This window comes from Schistocerca serialis, chromosome 4, assembly GCF_023864345.2.
Source record: "Schistocerca serialis cubense isolate TAMUIC-IGC-003099 chromosome 4, iqSchSeri2.2, whole genome shotgun sequence".
Taxonomy (NCBI): domain Eukaryota; kingdom Metazoa; phylum Arthropoda; class Insecta; order Orthoptera; family Acrididae; genus Schistocerca; species Schistocerca serialis.
In genome coordinates, this window is record NC_064641.1 from 195,164,877 (window position 1) to 195,180,908 (window position 16,032).

Genomic DNA, 16,032 nt, shown 5'->3' on the forward strand with positions numbered 1-16,032 from the left:
CAAGCATTTCGAATGCAATGTTTCCCACGCTTTCGCTCATTTCACGGTTCCGTTGAAGACGTTCTTCACCACCTGACACAGAAAAAGGAATGCAGTCGGTAGGATATTTTTAATTCTTTTGCTTCTAGGGGAGTTAGTTGTCTAGTGAGTTCCTCTTATGGCATGCACTAGACAACCAGAACAGCTACAGGAGAGAGTCATTTTTGTTGTCAGCGGTAGTTGCATTATCACAAACGCAGAGTAATTCCATTGGCGTCGCATCAAAACGAATCCCTGCCGAAACCCGGGATCGAATCAGGGACCTTTAGATCTTCAGTCTAACGCTCTCCCAACTGAGCTATTTCGGCTGACGTTGAAGGTTGTCATTTGCATGGGTTCATTAACCTCTGCCTCGTTGCCAATTTCACAGTCACCTTCGTCTGATAAGACACAGGGGCGCTGAAAGGCGAGCAGCCGATGCAGTGAAGTTACACACACATTTCTTCTTCTTCCGTCATCGTAACAAGCAAACATGTCGACTCGATTCGTGTAATATTGACTTCGCTGACGCTAGAAAACCCGTGCTATATCGATGCCAGGGGCAACTCGTGTGCGGAGAACGAGACACAAGAAGGAGTGAGTCTCTCCACCGTATGAGAGGCAGTATCTAGCAGATACACACAGTAAAACATTCGACTTGCGTTAGCTCACACGTCATCGTCTGCAAGCTAAAATGGACACATCTGCACTGCCCAGTGAGGCGACACTTGTACTAACACCTGGTGGACGCCTGTGAGACGCGGAGATGAGCTGCGGCTTCTGGGCGCGACTGTAGCGCTGCGCCCTGGATCAAATAGCACTGCACATTGCTGGTGACCCACGTGTTTAGTAGTGACGCAACTGCTAGGATGCAGCTGAACGTCCGCCATTTGAGAGCGAGAAAATTTTCGCAGTCGGCAGGACTCGAACCTACGCTCCCAGAGGGAATCTGATTTCAAGTCAGACGCCTTAACCACTCGGCCACGACTGCCGGTGGCGGAAGCGACTCCCGACAACTGAAACCGCCATCTTTAGAAGCAATCTGGTGGCAGAAAACGGCGTGGCCTCACTCTTTCCTGTACGGTTTCCATTAGCCGTTACGAAAGTGTATTAATTTTCGCCCAGACAGGGACTTGAACCCAGGTGTATTAATTTTCGCCCAGACAGGGACTTGAACCCAGGACCCTTTGGTTGAAAACCTAACGCTCTACCGACTCAGCTATGCGGACCCACGCAAGAGCATTATCGTACAGCTGCGTGGTGTGCGAGTGATTCGCATGTCGTAATTACTGGCTCTTCCCACTGACGCACCGCTGACGCTAGTTTTCTGTCGTCTTAAAACGATGGACATACCTCCAAGCAGCTGCGAGATCTTAAGAAAAGAAACGCTGCACCACTGCTTTTGCCGCACTCGAGTGATTGAAATTGCGATTCTTAAAAAGAAAATGAGATGTTCGCTCTGTCCATCACTTTCGAGCACATCTGTGTACTCACGATCTCAGCGACGGCTTTCTGCAGTCCCAGCGTCAGTGTCAGTGTGAGGTGAACCGATAGCCAGAGTAAGCAGCGGTCGTCGCGAAAACTCAGTATTCTTAAAACGGAAATTTTCGTCTTGTTGAGAATGGCGTCACTGGTTTGCACCCGCATTCGCCCACACATGTCACATGTGTGCGAAAATGTTTGCTCCTCTTTACGCAAAATCGCACGCAGCCGGTAGGATTCGAACCTACGCTCCCAGAGGGAATCTGATTTCGAGTCAGACGCCTTAACCACTCGGCCACGACTGCCGTTAGCGCGGTGTTCTCCGGACACATGCAACTGCTACCGTTTAAAGCACTGTGGTGTCAGAAAACGGCGTAGCTGCATTATTTTCTGTAGCGTCTCCACCGCTACCAGACGAATCGCTACCAAAGTATTAAAATTTCCGCCTGGACAGGGACTTGAAACCTGGGCCCTTAGGTTAAAAGCCTAATGCTCTACCGACTGAGCTATCCGGGCTCACACGAGGCTGCAAAACCTCCCACGACGCACAACTATACATTGACTCATGTCCTTTACTGTTGTGCAATCGCTGTATGGGGCCGTTAACAAATAAAACGTCGCCTAAATGCTGTCTACAAACTTATCGCGCTAAGCTCGTAACACACTATCGAAGACTGCTGGCACATGATGCAACAACAAATTGCCCCAGTTGTTACGTCTCATACGTTGGAGCAGAGAATTTACGTGTTTTGTCGACACTCACTGGGCAATTGGAAATTTCACAAGCATTTCGAATGCAATGTTTCCCACGCTTTCGCTCATTTCACGGTTCCGTTGAAGACGTTCTTCACCACCTGACACAGAAACAGGAATGCAGTCGGTAGGATATTTTTAATTCTTTTGCTTCTAGGGGAGTTAGTTGTCTAGTGAGTTCCTCTTATGGCATGCACTAGACAACCAGAACAGCTACAGGAGAGAGTCATTTTTGTTGTCAGCGGTAGTTGCATTATCACAAACGCAGAGTAATTCCATTGGCGTCGCATCAAAACGAATCCCTGCCGAAACCCGGGATCGAACCAGGGACCTTTAGATCTTCAGTCTAACGCTCTCCCAACTGAGCTATTTCGGCTGACGTTGAAGGTTGTCATTTGCATGTGTTCATTAACCTCTGCCTCGTTGCCAATTTCACAGTCACCTTCGTCTGATAAGACACAGGGGCGCTGAAAGGCGAGCAGCCGATGCAGTGAAGTTACACACACATTTCTTCTTCTTCCGTCATCGTAACAAGCAAACATGTCGACTCGATTCGTGTAATATTGACTTCGCTGACGCTAGAAAACCCGTGCTATATCGATGCCAGGGGCAACTCGTGTGCGGAGAACGAGACACAAGAAGGAGTGAGTCTCTCCACCGTATGAGAGGCAGTATCTAGCAGATACACACGGTAAAACATTCGACTTGCGTTAGCTCACACGTCATCGTCTGCAAGCTAAAATGGACACATCTGCACTGCCCAGTGAGGCGACACTTGTACTAACACCTGGTGGACGCCTGCGAGACGCGGAGATGAGCTGCAGCTTGTGGGCGCGACTGTAGCGCTGCGCCCTGGATCAAATAGCACTGCACATTGCTGGTGACCCACGTGTTTAGTAGTGACGCAACTGCTAGGATGCAGCTGAACGTCCGCCATTTGAGAGCGAGAAAATTTTCGCAGTCGGCAGGACTCGAACCTACGCTCCCAGAGGGAATCTGATTTCAAGTCAGACGCCTTAACCACTCGGCCACGACTGCCGGTGGCGGAAGCGACTCCCGACAACTGAAACCGCCATCTTTAGAAGCAATCTGGTGGCAGAAAACGGCGTGGCCTCACTCTTTCCTGTACGGTTTCCATTAGCCGTTACGAAAGTGTATTAATTTTCGCCCAGACAGGGACTTGAACCCAGGTGTATTAATTTTCGCCCAGACAGGGACTTGAACCCAGGACCCTTTGGTTGAAAACCTAACGCTCTACCGACTCAGCTATGCGGACCCACGCAAGAGCATTATCGTACAGCTGCGTGGTGTGCGAGTGATTCGCATGTCGTAATTACTGGCTTACGGCTCCAATGGCGACTTCACCGACTTCCCACTGACGCACCGCTGACGCTAGTTTTCTGTCGTCTTAAAACGATGGACATACCTCCAAGCAGCTGCGAGATCTTAAGAAAAGAAACGCTGCACCACTGCTTTTGCCGCACTCGAGTGATTGAAATTGCGATTCTTAAAAAGAAAATGAGATGTTCGCTCTGTCCATCACTTTCGAGCACATCTGTGTACTCACGATCTCAGCGACGGCTTTCTGCAGTCCCAGCGTCAGTGTCAGTGTGAGGTGAACCGATAGCCAGAGTAAGCAGCGGTCGTCGCGAAAACTCAGTATTCTTAAAACGGAAATTTTCGTCTTGTTGAGAATGGCGTCACTGGTTTGCACCCGCATTCGCCCACACATGTCACATGTGTGCGAAAATGTTTGCTCCTCTTTACGCAAAATCGCACGCAGCCGGTAGGATTCGAACCTACGCTCCCAGAGGGAATCTGATTTCGAGTCAGACGCCTTAACCACTCGGCCACGACTGCCGTTAGCGCGGTGTTCTCCGGACACATGCAACTGCTACCGTTTAAAGCACTGTGGTGTCAGAAAACGGCGTAGCTGCATTATTTTCTGTAGCGTCTCCACCGCTACCAGACGAATCGCTACCAAAGTATTAAAATTTCCGCCTGGACAGGGACTTGAAACCTGGGCCCTTAGGTTAAAAGCCTAATGCTCTACCGACTGAGCTATCCGGGCTCACACGAGGCTGCAAAACCTCCCACGACGCACAACTATACATTGACTCATGTCCTTTACTGTTGTGCAATCGCTGTATGGGGCCGTTAACAAATAAAACGTCGCCTAAATGCTGTCTACAAACTTATCGCGCTAAGCTCGTAACACACTATCGAAGACTGCTGGCACATGATGCAACAACAAATTGCCCCAGTTGTTACGTCTCATACGTTGGAGCAGAGAATTTACGTGTTTTGTCGACACTCACTGGGCAATTGGAAATTTCACAAGCATTTCGAATGCAATGTTTCCCACGCTTTCGCTCATTTCACGGTTCCGTTGAAGACGTTCTTCACCACCTGACACAGAAACAGGAATGCAGTCGGTAGGATATTTTTAATTCTTTTGCTTCTAGGGGAGTTAGTTGTCTAGTGAGTTCCTCTTATGGCATGCACTAGACAACCAGAACAGCTACAGGAGAGAGTCATTTTTGTTGTCAGCGGTAGTTGCATTATCACAAACGCAGAGTAATTCCATTGGCGTCGCATCAAAACGAATCCCTGCCGAAACCCGGGATCGAACCAGGGACCTTTAGATCTTCAGTCTAACGCTCTCCCAACTGAGCTATTTCGGCTGACGTTGAAGGTTGTCATTTGCATGTGTTCATTAACCTCTGCCTCGTTGCCAATTTCACAGTCACCTTCGTCTGATAAGACACAGGGGCGCTGAAAGGCGAGCAGCCGATGCAGTGAAGTTACACACACATTTCTTCTTCTTCCGTCATCGTAACAAGCAAACATGTCGACTCGATTCGTGTAATATTGACTTCGCTGACGCTAGAAAACCCGTGCTATATCGATGCCAGGGGCAACTCGTGTGCGGAGAACGAGACACAAGAAGGAGTGAGTCTCTCCACCGTATGAGAGGCAGTATCTAGCAGATACACACGGTAAAACATTCGACTTGCGTTAGCTCACACGTCATCGTCTGCAAGCTAAAATGGACACATCTGCACTGCCCAGTGAGGCGACACTTGTACTAACACCTGGTGGACGCCTGCGAGACGCGGAGATGAGCTGCAGCTTGTGGGCGCGACTGTAGCGCTGCGCCCTGGATCAAATAGCACTGCACATTGCTGGTGACCCACGTGTTTAGTAGTGACGCAACTGCTAGGATGCAGCTGAACGTCCGCCATTTGAGAGCGAGAAAATTTTCGCAGTCGGCAGGACTCGAACCTACGCTCCCAGAGCGAATCTGATTTCAAGTCAGACGCCTTAACCACTCCACCACGACTGCCGGTGGCGGAAGCGACTCCCGACAACTGAAACCGCCATCTTTAGAAGCAATCTGGTGGCAGAAAACGGCGTGGCCTCACTCTTTCCTGTACGGTTTCCATTAGCCGTTACGAAAGTGTATTAATTTTCGCCCAGACAGGGACTTGAACCCAGGTGTATTAATTTTCGCCCAGACAGGGACTTGAACCCAGGACCCTTTGGTTGAAAACCTAACGCTCTACCGACTCAGCTATGCGGACCCACGCAAGAGCATTATCGTACAGCTGCGTGGTGTGCGAGTGATTCGCATGTCGTAATTACTGGCTTACGGCTCCAATGGCGACTTCACCGACTTCCCACTGACGCACCGCTGACGCTAGTTTTCTGTCGTCTTAAAACGATGGACATACCTCCAAGCAGCTGCGAGATCTTAAGAAAAGAAACGCTGCACCACTGCTTTTGCCGCACTCGAGTGATTGAAATTGCGATTCTTAAAAAGAAAATGAGATGTTCGCTCTGTCCATCACTTTCGAGCACATCTGTGTACTCACGATCTCAGCGACGGCTTTCTGCAGTCCCAGCGTCAGTGTCAGTGTGAGGTGAACCGATAGCCAGAGTAAGCAGCGGTCGTCGCGAAAACTCAGTATTCTTAAAACGGAAATTTTCGTCTTGTTGAGAATGGCGTCACTGGTTTGCACCCGCATTCGCCCACACATGTCACATGTGTGCGAAAATGTTTGCTCCTCTTTACGCAAAATCGCACGCAGCCGGTAGGATTCGAACCTACGCTCCCAGAGGGAATCTGATTTCGAGTCAGACGCCTTAACCACTCGGCCACGACTGCCGTTAGCGCGGTGTTCTCCGGACACATGCAACTGCTACCGTTTAAAGCACTGTGGTGTCAGAAAACGGCGTAGCTGCATTATTTTCTGTAGCGTCTCCACCGCTACCAGACGAATCGCTACCAAAGTATTAAAATTTCCGCCTGGACAGGGACTTGAAACCTGGGCCCTTAGGTTAAAAGCCTAATGCTCTACCGACTGAGCTATCCGGGCTCACACGAGGCTGCAAAACCTCCCACGACGCACAACTATACATTGACTCATGTCCTTTACTGTTGTGCAATCGCTGTATGGGGCCGTTAACAAATAAAACGTCGCCTAAATGCTGTCTACAAACTTATCGCGCTAAGCTCGTAACACACTATCGAAGACTGCTGGCACATGATGCAACAACAAATTGCCCCAGTTGTTACGTCTCATACGTTGGAGCAGAGAATTTACGTGTTTTGTCGACACTCACTGGGCAATTGGAAATTTCACAAGCATTTCGAATGCAATGTTTCCCACGCTTTCGCTCATTTCACGGTTCCGTTGAAGACGTTCTTCACCACCTGACACAGAAACAGGAATGCAGTCGGTAGGATATTTTTAATTCTTTTGCTTCTAGGGGAGTTAGTTGTCTAGTGAGTTCCTCTTATGGCATGCACTAGACAACCAGAACAGCTACAGGAGAGAGTCATTTTTGTTGTCAGCGGTAGTTGCATTATCACAAACGCAGAGTAATTCCATTGGCGTCGCATCAAAACGAATCCCTGCCGAAACCCGGGATCGAACCAGGGACCTTTAGATCTTCAGTCTAACGCTCTCCCAACTGAGCTATTTCGGCTGACGTTGAAGGTTGTCATTTGCATGTGTTCATTAACCTCTGCCTCGTTGCCAATTTCACAGTCACCTTCGTCTGATAAGACACAGGGGCGCTGAAAGGCGAGCAGCCGATGCAGTGAAGTTACACACACATTTCTTCTTCTTCCGTCATCGTAACAAGCAAACATGTCGACTCGATTCGTGTAATATTGACTTCGCTGACGCTAGAAAACCCGTGCTATATCGATGCCAGGGGCAACTCGTGTGCGGAGAACGAGACACAAGAAGGAGTGAGTCTCTCCACCGTATGAGAGGCAGTATCTAGCAGATACACACGGTAAAACATTCGACTTGCGTTAGCTCACACGTCATCGTCTGCAAGCTAAAATGGACACATCTGCACTGCCCAGTGAGGCGACACTTGTACTAACACCTGGTGGACGCCTGCGAGACGCGGAGATGAGCTGCAGCTTGTGGGCGCGACTGTAGCGCTGCGCCCTGGATCAAATAGCACTGCACATTGCTGGTGACCCACGTGTTTAGTAGTGACGCAACTGCTAGGATGCAGCTGAACGTCCGCCATTTGAGAGCGAGAAAATTTTCGCAGTCGGCAGGACTCGAACCTACGCTCCCAGAGCGAATCTGATTTCAAGTCAGACGCCTTAACCACTCCACCACGACTGCCGGTGGCGGAAGCGACTCCCGACAACTGAAACCGCCATCTTTAGAAGCAATCTGGTGGCAGAAAACGGCGTGGCCTCACTCTTTCCTGTACGGTTTCCATTAGCCGTTACGAAAGTGTATTAATTTTCGCCCAGACAGGGACTTGAACCCAGGTGTATTAATTTTCGCCCAGACAGGGACTTGAACCCAGGACCCTTTGGTTGAAAACCTAACGCTCTACCGACTCAGCTATGCGGACCCACGCAAGAGCATTATCGTACAGCTGCGTGGTGTGCGAGTGATTCGCATGTCGTAATTACTGGCTTACGGCTCCAATGGCGACTTCACCGACTTCCCACTGACGCACCGCTGACGCTAGTTTTCTGTCGTCTTAAAACGATGGACATACCTCCAAGCAGCTGCGAGATCTTAAGAAAAGAAACGCTGCACCACTGCTTTTGCCGCACTCGAGTGATTGAAATTGCGATTCTTAAAAAGAAAATGAGATGTTCGCTCTGTCCATCACTTTCGAGCACATCTGTGTACTCACGATCTCAGCGACGGCTTTCTGCAGTCCCAGCGTCAGTGTCAGTGTGAGGTGAACCGATAGCCAGAGTAAGCAGCGGTCGTCGCGAAAACTCAGTATTCTTAAAACGGAAATTTTCGTCTTGTTGAGAATGGCGTCACTGGTTTGCACCCGCATTCGCCCACACATGTCACATGTGTGCGAAAATGTTTGCTCCTCTTTACGCAAAATCGCACGCAGCCGGTAGGATTCGAACCTACGCTCCCAGAGGGAATCTGATTTCGAGTCAGACGCCTTAACCACTCGGCCACGACTGCCGTTAGCGCGGTGTTCTCCGGACACATGCAACAGCTACCGTTTAAAGCACTGTGGTGTCAGAAAACGGCGTAGCTGCATTATTTTCTGTAGCGTCTCCACCGCTACCAGACGAATCGCTACCAAAGTATTAAAATTTCCGCCTGGACAGGGACTTGAAACCTGGGCCCTTAGGTTAAAAGCCTAATGCTCTACCGACTGAGCTATCCGGGCTCACACGAGGCTGCGAAACCTCCCACGACGCACAACTATACATTGACTCATGTCCTTTACTGTTGTGCAATCGCTGTATGGGGCGGTTAACAAATAAAACGTCGCCTAAATGCTGTCTACAAACTTATCGCGCTAAGCTCGTAACACACTATCGAAGACTGCTGGCACATGATGCAACAACAAATTGCACCAGTTGTTACGTCTCATACGTTGGAGCAGAGAATTTACGTGTTTTGTCGACACTCACTGGGCAATTGGAAAATTCACAAGCATTTCGAATGCTTTCGCTCATTTCACGGTTCCGTTGAAGACGTTCTTCACCACCTGACACAGAAAAAGGAATGCAGTCGGTAGGATATTTTTAATTCTTTTGCTTCTAGGGGAGTTAGTTGTCTAGTGAGTTCCTCTTATGGCATGCACTAGACAACCAGAACAGCTACAGGAGAGAGTCATTTTTGTTGTCAGCGGTAGTTGCATTATCACAAACGCAGAGTAATTCCATTGGCGTCGCATCAAAACGAATCCCTGCCGAAACCCGGGATCGAATCAGGGACCTTTAGATCTTCAGTCTAACGCTCTCCCAACTGAGCTATTTCGGCTGACGTTGAAGGTTGTCATTTGCATGGGTTCATTAACCTCTGCCTCGTTGCCAATTTCACAGTCACCTTCGTCTGATAAGACACAGGGGCGCTGAAAGGCGAGCAGCCGATGCAGTGAAGTTACACACACATTTCTTCTTCTTCCGTCATCGTAACAAGCAAACATGTCGACTCGATTCGTGTAATATTGACTTCGCTGACGCTAGAAAACCCGTGCTATATCGATGCCAGGGGCAACTCGTGTGCGGAGAACGAGACACAAGAAGGAGTGAGTCTCTCCACCGTATGAGAGGCAGTATCTAGCAGATACACACGGTAAAACATTCGACTTGCGTTAGCTCACACGTCATCGTCTGCAAGCTAAAATGGACACATCTGCACTGCCCAGTGAGGCGACACTTGTACTAACACCTGGTGGACGCCTGTGAGACGCGGAGATGAGCTGCGGCTTCTGGGCGCGACTGTAGCGCTGCGCCCTGGATCAAATAGCACTGCACATTGCTGGTGACCCACGTGTTTAGTAGTGACGCAACTGCTAGGATGCAGCTGAACGTCCGCCATTTGAGAGCGAGAAAATTTTCGCAGTCGGCAGGACTCGAACCTACGCTCCCAGAGGGAATCTGATTTCAAGTCAGACGCCTTAACCACTCGGCCACGACTGCCGGTGGCGGAAGCGACTCCCGACAACTGAAACCGCCATCTTTAGAAGCAATCTGGTGGCAGAAAACGGCGTGGCCTCACTCTTTCCTGTACGGTTTCCATTAGCCGTTACGAAAGTGTATTAATTTTCGCCCAGACAGGGACTTGAACCCAGGTGTATTAATTTTCGCCCAGACAGGGACTTGAACCCAGGACCCTTTGGTTGAAAACCTAACGCTCTACCGACTCAGCTATGCGGACCCACGCAAGAGCATTATCGTACAGCTGCGTGGTGTGCGAGTGATTCGCATGTCGTAATTACTGGCTTACGGCTCCAATGGCGACTTCACCGACTTCCCACTGACGCACCGCTGACGCTAGTTTTCTGTCGTCTTAAAACGATGGACATACCTCCAAGCAGCTGCGAGATCTTAAGAAAAGAAACGCTGCACCACTGCTTTTGCCGCACTCGAGTGATTGAAATTGCGATTCTTAAAAAGAAAATGAGATGTTCGCTCTGTCCATCACTTTCGAGCACATCTGTGTACTCACGATCTCAGCGACGGCTTTCTGCAGTCCCAGCGTCAGTGTCAGTGTGAGGTGAACCGATAGCCAGAGTAAGCAGCGGTCGTCGCGAAAACTCAGTATTCTTAAAACGGAAATTTTCGTCTTGTTGAGAATGGCGTCACTGGTTTGCACCCGCATTCGCCCACACATGTCACATGTGTGCGAAAATGTTTGCTCCTCTTTACGCAAAATCGCACGCAGCCGGTAGGATTCGAACCTACGCTCCCAGAGGGAATCTGATTTCGAGTCAGACGCCTTAACCACTCGGCCACGACTGCCGTTAGCGCGGTGTTCTCCGGACACATGCAACTGCTACCGTTTAAAGCACTGTGGTGTCAGAAAACGGCGTAGCTGCATTATTTTCTGTAGCGTCTCCACCGCTACCAGACGAATCGCTACCAAAGTATTAAAATTTCCGCCTGGACAGGGACTTGAAACCTGGGCCCTTAGGTTAAAAGCCTAATGCTCTACCGACTGAGCTATCCGGGCTCACACGAGGCTGCAAAACCTCCCACGACGCACAACTATACATTGACTCATGTCCTTTACTGTTGTGCAATCGCTGTATGGGGCCGTTAACAAATAAAACGTCGCCTAAATGCTGTCTACAAACTTATCGCGCTAAGCTCGTAACACACTATCGAAGACTGCTGGCACATGATGCAACAACAAATTGCCCCAGTTGTTACGTCTCATACGTTGGAGCAGAGAATTTACGTGTTTTGTCGACACTCACTGGGCAATTGGAAATTTCACAAGCATTTCGAATGCAATGTTTCCCACGCTTTCGCTCATTTCACGGTTCCGTTGAAGACGTTCTTCACCACCTGACACAGAAACAGGAATGCAGTCGGTAGGATATTTTTAATTCTTTTGCTTCTAGGGGAGTTAGTTGTCTAGTGAGTTCCTCTTATGGCATGCACTAGACAACCAGAACAGCTACAGGAGAGAGTCATTTTTGTTGTCAGCGGTAGTTGCATTATCACAAACGCAGAGTAATTCCATTGGCGTCGCATCAAAACGAATCCCTGCCGAAACCCGGGATCGAACCAGGGACCTTTAGATCTTCAGTCTAACGCTCTCCCAACTGAGCTATTTCGGCTGACGTTGAAGGTTGTCATTTGCATGTGTTCATTAACCTCTGCCTCGTTGCCAATTTCACAGTCACCTTCGTCTGATAAGACACAGGGGCGCTGAAAGGCGAGCAGCCGATGCAGTGAAGTTACACACACATTTCTTCTTCTTCCGTCATCGTAACAAGCAAACATGTCGACTCGATTCGTGTAATATTGACTTCGCTGACGCTAGAAAACCCGTGCTATATCGATGCCAGGGGCAACTCGTGTGCGGAGAACGAGACACAAGAAGGAGTGAGTCTCTCCACCGTATGAGAGGCAGTATCTAGCAGATACACACGGTAAAACATTCGACTTGCGTTAGCTCACACGTCATCGTCTGCAAGCTAAAATGGACACATCTGCACTGCCCAGTGAGGCGACACTTGTACTAACACCTGGTGGACGCCTGCGAGACGCGGAGATGAGCTGCAGCTTGTGGGCGCGACTGTAGCGCTGCGCCCTGGATCAAATAGCACTGCACATTGCTGGTGACCCACGTGTTTAGTAGTGACGCAACTGCTAGGATGCAGCTGAACGTCCGCCATTTGAGAGCGAGAAAATTTTCGCAGTCGGCAGGACTCGAACCTACGCTCCCAGAGGGAATCTGATTTCAAGTCAGACGCCTTAACCACTCGGCCACGACTGCCGGTGGCGGAAGCGACTCCCGACAACTGAAACCGCCATCTTTAGAAGCAATCTGGTGGCAGAAAACGGCGTGGCCTCACTCTTTCCTGTACGGTTTCCATTAGCCGTTACGAAAGTGTATTAATTTTCGCCCAGACAGGGACTTGAACCCAGGTGTATTAATTTTCGCCCAGACAGGGACTTGAACCCAGGACCCTTTGGTTAAAAACCTAACGCTCTACCGACTCAGCTATGCGGACCCACGCAAGAGCATTATCGTACAGCTGCGTGGTGTGCGAGTGATTCGCATGTCGTAATTACTGGCTTACGGCTCCAATGGCGACTTCACCGACTTCCCACTGACGCACCGCTGACGCTATTTTCTGTCGTCTTAAAACGATGGACATACCTCCAAGCAGCTGCGAGATCTTAAGAAAAGAAACGCTGCACCACTGCTTTTGCCGCACTCGAGTGATTGAAATTGCGATTCTTAAAAAGAAAATGAGATGTTCGCTCTGTCCATCACTTTCGAGCACATCTGTGTACTCACGATCTCAGCGACGGCTTTCTGCAGTCCCAGCGTCAGTGTCAGTGTGAGGTGAACCGATAGCCAGAGTAAGCAGCGGTCGTCGCGAAAACTCAGTATTCTTAAAACGGAAATTTTCGTCTTGTTGAGAATGGCGTCACTGGTTTGCACCCGCATTCGCCCACACATGTCACATGTGTGCGAAAATGTTTGCTCCTCTTTACGCAAAATCGCACGCAGCCGGTAGGATTCGAACCTACGCTCCCAGAGGGAATCTGATTTCGAGTCAGACGCCTTAACCACTCGGCCACGACTGCCGTTAGCGCGGTGTTCTCCGGACACATGCAACTGCTACCGTTTAAAGCACTGTGGTGTCAGAAAACGGCGTAGCTGCATTATTTTCTGTAGCGTCTCCACCGCTACCAGACGAATCGCTACCAAAGTATTAAAATTTCCGCCTGGACAGGGACTTGAAACCTGGGCCCTTAGGTTAAAAGCCTAATGCTCTACCGACTGAGCTATCCGGGCTCACACGAGGCTGCAAAACCTCCCACGACGCACAACTATACATTGACTCATGTCCTTTACTGTTGTGCAATCGCTGTATGGGGCCGTTAACAAATAAAACGTCGCCTAAATGCTGTCTACAAACTTATCGCGCTAAGCTCGTAACACACTATCGAAGACTGCTGGCACATGATGCAACAACAAATTGCCCCAGTTGTTACGTCTCATACGTTGGAGCAGAGAATTTACGTGTTTTGTCGACACTCACTGGGCAATTGGAAATTTCACAAGCATTTCGAATGCAATGTTTCCCACGCTTTCGCTCATTTCACGGTTCCGTTGAAGACGTTCTTCACCACCTGACACAGAAACAGGAATGCAGTCGGTAGGATATTTTTAATTCTTTTGCTTCTAGGGGAGTTAGTTGTCTAGTGAGTTCCTCTTATGGCATGCACTAGACAACCAGAACAGCTACAGGAGAGAGTCATTTTTGTTGTCAGCGGTAGTTGCATTATCACAAACGCAGAGTAATTCCATTGGCGTCGCATCAAAACGAATCCCTGCCGAAACCCGGGATCGAACCAGGGACCTTTAGATCTTCAGTCTAACGCTCTCCCAACTGAGCTATTTCGGCTGACGTTGAAGGTTGTCATTTGCATGTGTTCATTAACCTCTGCCTCGTTGCCAATTTCACAGTCACCTTCGTCTGATAAGACACAGGGGCGCTGAAAGGCGAGCAGCCGATGCAGTGAAGTTACACACACATTTCTTCTTCTTCCGTCATCGTAACAAGCAAACATGTCGACTCGATTCGTGTAATATTGACTTCGCTGACGCTAGAAAACCCGTGCTATATCGATGCCAGGGGCAACTCGTGTGCGGAGAACGAGACACAAGAAGGAGTGAGTCTCTCCACCGTATGAGAGGCAGTATCTAGCAGATACACACGGTAAAACATTCGACTTGCGTTAGCTCACACGTCATCGTCTGCAAGCTAAAATGGACACATCTGCACTGCCCAGTGAGGCGACACTTGTACTAACACCTGGTGGACGCCTGCGAGACGCGGAGATGAGCTGCAGCTTGTGGGCGCGACTGTAGCGCTGCGCCCTGGATCAAATAGCACTGCACATTGCTGGTGACCCACGTGTTTAGTAGTGACGCAACTGCTAGGATGCAGCTGAACGTCCGCCATTTGAGAGCGAGAAAATTTTCGCAGTCGGCAGGACTCGAACCTACGCTCCCAGAGGGAATCTGATTTCAAGTCAGACGCCTTAACCACTCGGCCACGACTGCCGGTGGCGGAAGCGACTCCCGACAACTGAAACCGCCATCTTTAGAAGCAATCTGGTGGCAGAAAACGGCGTGGCCTCACTCTTTCCTGTACGGTTTCCATTAGCCGTTACGAAAGTGTATTAATTTTCGCCCAGACAGGGACTTGAACCCAGGTGTATTAATTTTCGCCCAGACAGGGACTTGAACCCAGGACCCTTTGGTTGAAAACCTAACGCTCTACCGACTCAGCTATGCGGACCCACGCAAGAGCATTATCGTACAGCTGCGTGGTGTGCGAGTGATTCGCATGTCGTAATTACTGGCTTACGGCTCCAATGGCGACTTCACCGACTTCCCACTGACGCACCGCTGACGCTAGTTTTCTGTCGTCTTAAAACGATGGACATACCTCCAAGCAGCTGCGAGATCTTAAGAAAAGAAACGCTGCACCACTGCTTTTGCCGCACTCGAGTGATTGAAATTGCGATTCTTAAAAAGAAAATGAGATGTTCGCTCTGTCCATCACTTTCGAGCACATCTGTGTACTCACGATCTCAGCGACGGCTTTCTGCAGTCCCAGCGTCAGTGTCAGTGTGAGGTGAACCGATAGCCAGAGTAAGCAGCGGTCGTCGCGAAAACTCAGTATTCTTAAAACGGAAATTTTCGTCTTGTTGAGAATGGCGTCACTGGTTTGCACCCGCATTCGCCCACACATGTCACATGTGTGCGAAAATGTTTGCTCCTCTTTACGCAAAATCGCACGCAGCCGGTAGGATTCGAACCTACGCTCCCAGAGGGAATCTGATTTCGAGTCAGACGCCTTAACCACTCGGCCACGACTGCCGTTAGCGCGGTGTTCTCCGGACACATGCAACTGCTACCGTTTAAAGCACTGTGGTGTCAGAAAACGGCGTAGCTGCATTATTTTCTGTAGCGTCTCCACCGCTACCAGACGAATCGCTACCAAAGTATTAAAATTTCCGCCTGGACAGGGACTTGAAACCTGGGCCCTTAGGTTAAAAGCCTAATGCTCTACCGACTGAGCTATCCGGGCTCACACGAGGCTGCAAAACCTCCCACGACGCACAACTATACATTGACTCATGTCCTTTACTGTTGTGCAATCGCTGTATGGGGCCGTTAACAAATAAAACGTCGCCTAAATGCTGTCTACAAACTTATCGCGCTAAGCTCGTAACACACTATCGAAGACTGCTGGCACATGATGCAACAACAA

General features: G+C 49.6%; 28 non-coding genes across 28 annotated transcripts; all 28 read right to left on the reverse strand.

The window, feature by feature from the left end:
- Positions 1–274: 274 nt before the first annotated feature.
- On the reverse strand, positions 275–347 carry Trnaf-gaa (transfer RNA phenylalanine (anticodon GAA)). Its single transcript has one exon. It is a non-coding gene; the product is annotated as a tRNA-Phe (tRNA).
- A 580-nt stretch (positions 348–927) lies between these two features.
- Trnas-uga (transfer RNA serine (anticodon UGA)) lies at positions 928–1,009 on the reverse strand. The gene has a single exon. It is a non-coding gene; the product is annotated as a tRNA-Ser (tRNA).
- Positions 1,010–1,723: 714 nt separating this feature from the next.
- Positions 1,724–1,805, reverse strand: Trnas-cga (transfer RNA serine (anticodon CGA)). Its single transcript has one exon. It is a non-coding gene; the product is annotated as a tRNA-Ser (tRNA).
- A 138-nt stretch (positions 1,806–1,943) lies between these two features.
- Trnak-uuu (transfer RNA lysine (anticodon UUU)) lies at positions 1,944–2,016 on the reverse strand. The gene has a single exon. It is a non-coding gene; the product is annotated as a tRNA-Lys (tRNA).
- Positions 2,017–2,556: 540 nt separating this feature from the next.
- On the reverse strand, positions 2,557–2,629 carry Trnaf-gaa (transfer RNA phenylalanine (anticodon GAA)). The gene has a single exon. It is a non-coding gene; the product is annotated as a tRNA-Phe (tRNA).
- A 580-nt stretch (positions 2,630–3,209) lies between these two features.
- Positions 3,210–3,291, reverse strand: Trnas-uga (transfer RNA serine (anticodon UGA)). The gene has a single exon. It is a non-coding gene; the product is annotated as a tRNA-Ser (tRNA).
- A 740-nt stretch (positions 3,292–4,031) lies between these two features.
- Positions 4,032–4,113, reverse strand: Trnas-cga (transfer RNA serine (anticodon CGA)). The gene has a single exon. It is a non-coding gene; the product is annotated as a tRNA-Ser (tRNA).
- A 138-nt stretch (positions 4,114–4,251) lies between these two features.
- Positions 4,252–4,324, reverse strand: Trnak-uuu (transfer RNA lysine (anticodon UUU)). Its single transcript has one exon. It is a non-coding gene; the product is annotated as a tRNA-Lys (tRNA).
- A 540-nt stretch (positions 4,325–4,864) lies between these two features.
- On the reverse strand, positions 4,865–4,937 carry Trnaf-gaa (transfer RNA phenylalanine (anticodon GAA)). The gene has a single exon. It is a non-coding gene; the product is annotated as a tRNA-Phe (tRNA).
- Positions 4,938–5,517: 580 nt separating this feature from the next.
- Trnas-uga (transfer RNA serine (anticodon UGA)) lies at positions 5,518–5,599 on the reverse strand. Its single transcript has one exon. It is a non-coding gene; the product is annotated as a tRNA-Ser (tRNA).
- A 740-nt stretch (positions 5,600–6,339) lies between these two features.
- On the reverse strand, positions 6,340–6,421 carry Trnas-cga (transfer RNA serine (anticodon CGA)). Its single transcript has one exon. It is a non-coding gene; the product is annotated as a tRNA-Ser (tRNA).
- Positions 6,422–6,559: 138 nt separating this feature from the next.
- Trnak-uuu (transfer RNA lysine (anticodon UUU)) lies at positions 6,560–6,632 on the reverse strand. Its single transcript has one exon. It is a non-coding gene; the product is annotated as a tRNA-Lys (tRNA).
- A 540-nt stretch (positions 6,633–7,172) lies between these two features.
- Trnaf-gaa (transfer RNA phenylalanine (anticodon GAA)) lies at positions 7,173–7,245 on the reverse strand. Its single transcript has one exon. It is a non-coding gene; the product is annotated as a tRNA-Phe (tRNA).
- Positions 7,246–7,825: 580 nt separating this feature from the next.
- Trnas-uga (transfer RNA serine (anticodon UGA)) lies at positions 7,826–7,907 on the reverse strand. Its single transcript has one exon. It is a non-coding gene; the product is annotated as a tRNA-Ser (tRNA).
- A 740-nt stretch (positions 7,908–8,647) lies between these two features.
- Trnas-cga (transfer RNA serine (anticodon CGA)) lies at positions 8,648–8,729 on the reverse strand. Its single transcript has one exon. It is a non-coding gene; the product is annotated as a tRNA-Ser (tRNA).
- Positions 8,730–8,867: 138 nt separating this feature from the next.
- Trnak-uuu (transfer RNA lysine (anticodon UUU)) lies at positions 8,868–8,940 on the reverse strand. Its single transcript has one exon. It is a non-coding gene; the product is annotated as a tRNA-Lys (tRNA).
- Positions 8,941–9,466: 526 nt separating this feature from the next.
- Positions 9,467–9,539, reverse strand: Trnaf-gaa (transfer RNA phenylalanine (anticodon GAA)). Its single transcript has one exon. It is a non-coding gene; the product is annotated as a tRNA-Phe (tRNA).
- A 580-nt stretch (positions 9,540–10,119) lies between these two features.
- Positions 10,120–10,201, reverse strand: Trnas-uga (transfer RNA serine (anticodon UGA)). Its single transcript has one exon. It is a non-coding gene; the product is annotated as a tRNA-Ser (tRNA).
- A 740-nt stretch (positions 10,202–10,941) lies between these two features.
- Trnas-cga (transfer RNA serine (anticodon CGA)) lies at positions 10,942–11,023 on the reverse strand. Its single transcript has one exon. It is a non-coding gene; the product is annotated as a tRNA-Ser (tRNA).
- Positions 11,024–11,161: 138 nt separating this feature from the next.
- Positions 11,162–11,234, reverse strand: Trnak-uuu (transfer RNA lysine (anticodon UUU)). Its single transcript has one exon. It is a non-coding gene; the product is annotated as a tRNA-Lys (tRNA).
- A 540-nt stretch (positions 11,235–11,774) lies between these two features.
- Trnaf-gaa (transfer RNA phenylalanine (anticodon GAA)) lies at positions 11,775–11,847 on the reverse strand. The gene has a single exon. It is a non-coding gene; the product is annotated as a tRNA-Phe (tRNA).
- Positions 11,848–12,427: 580 nt separating this feature from the next.
- On the reverse strand, positions 12,428–12,509 carry Trnas-uga (transfer RNA serine (anticodon UGA)). Its single transcript has one exon. It is a non-coding gene; the product is annotated as a tRNA-Ser (tRNA).
- Positions 12,510–13,248: 739 nt separating this feature from the next.
- Trnas-cga (transfer RNA serine (anticodon CGA)) lies at positions 13,249–13,330 on the reverse strand. Its single transcript has one exon. It is a non-coding gene; the product is annotated as a tRNA-Ser (tRNA).
- Positions 13,331–13,468: 138 nt separating this feature from the next.
- Positions 13,469–13,541, reverse strand: Trnak-uuu (transfer RNA lysine (anticodon UUU)). Its single transcript has one exon. It is a non-coding gene; the product is annotated as a tRNA-Lys (tRNA).
- Positions 13,542–14,081: 540 nt separating this feature from the next.
- On the reverse strand, positions 14,082–14,154 carry Trnaf-gaa (transfer RNA phenylalanine (anticodon GAA)). Its single transcript has one exon. It is a non-coding gene; the product is annotated as a tRNA-Phe (tRNA).
- A 580-nt stretch (positions 14,155–14,734) lies between these two features.
- Trnas-uga (transfer RNA serine (anticodon UGA)) lies at positions 14,735–14,816 on the reverse strand. The gene has a single exon. It is a non-coding gene; the product is annotated as a tRNA-Ser (tRNA).
- A 740-nt stretch (positions 14,817–15,556) lies between these two features.
- On the reverse strand, positions 15,557–15,638 carry Trnas-cga (transfer RNA serine (anticodon CGA)). Its single transcript has one exon. It is a non-coding gene; the product is annotated as a tRNA-Ser (tRNA).
- A 138-nt stretch (positions 15,639–15,776) lies between these two features.
- Trnak-uuu (transfer RNA lysine (anticodon UUU)) lies at positions 15,777–15,849 on the reverse strand. Its single transcript has one exon. It is a non-coding gene; the product is annotated as a tRNA-Lys (tRNA).
- Between the last annotated feature and the right edge of the window lie 183 nt (positions 15,850–16,032).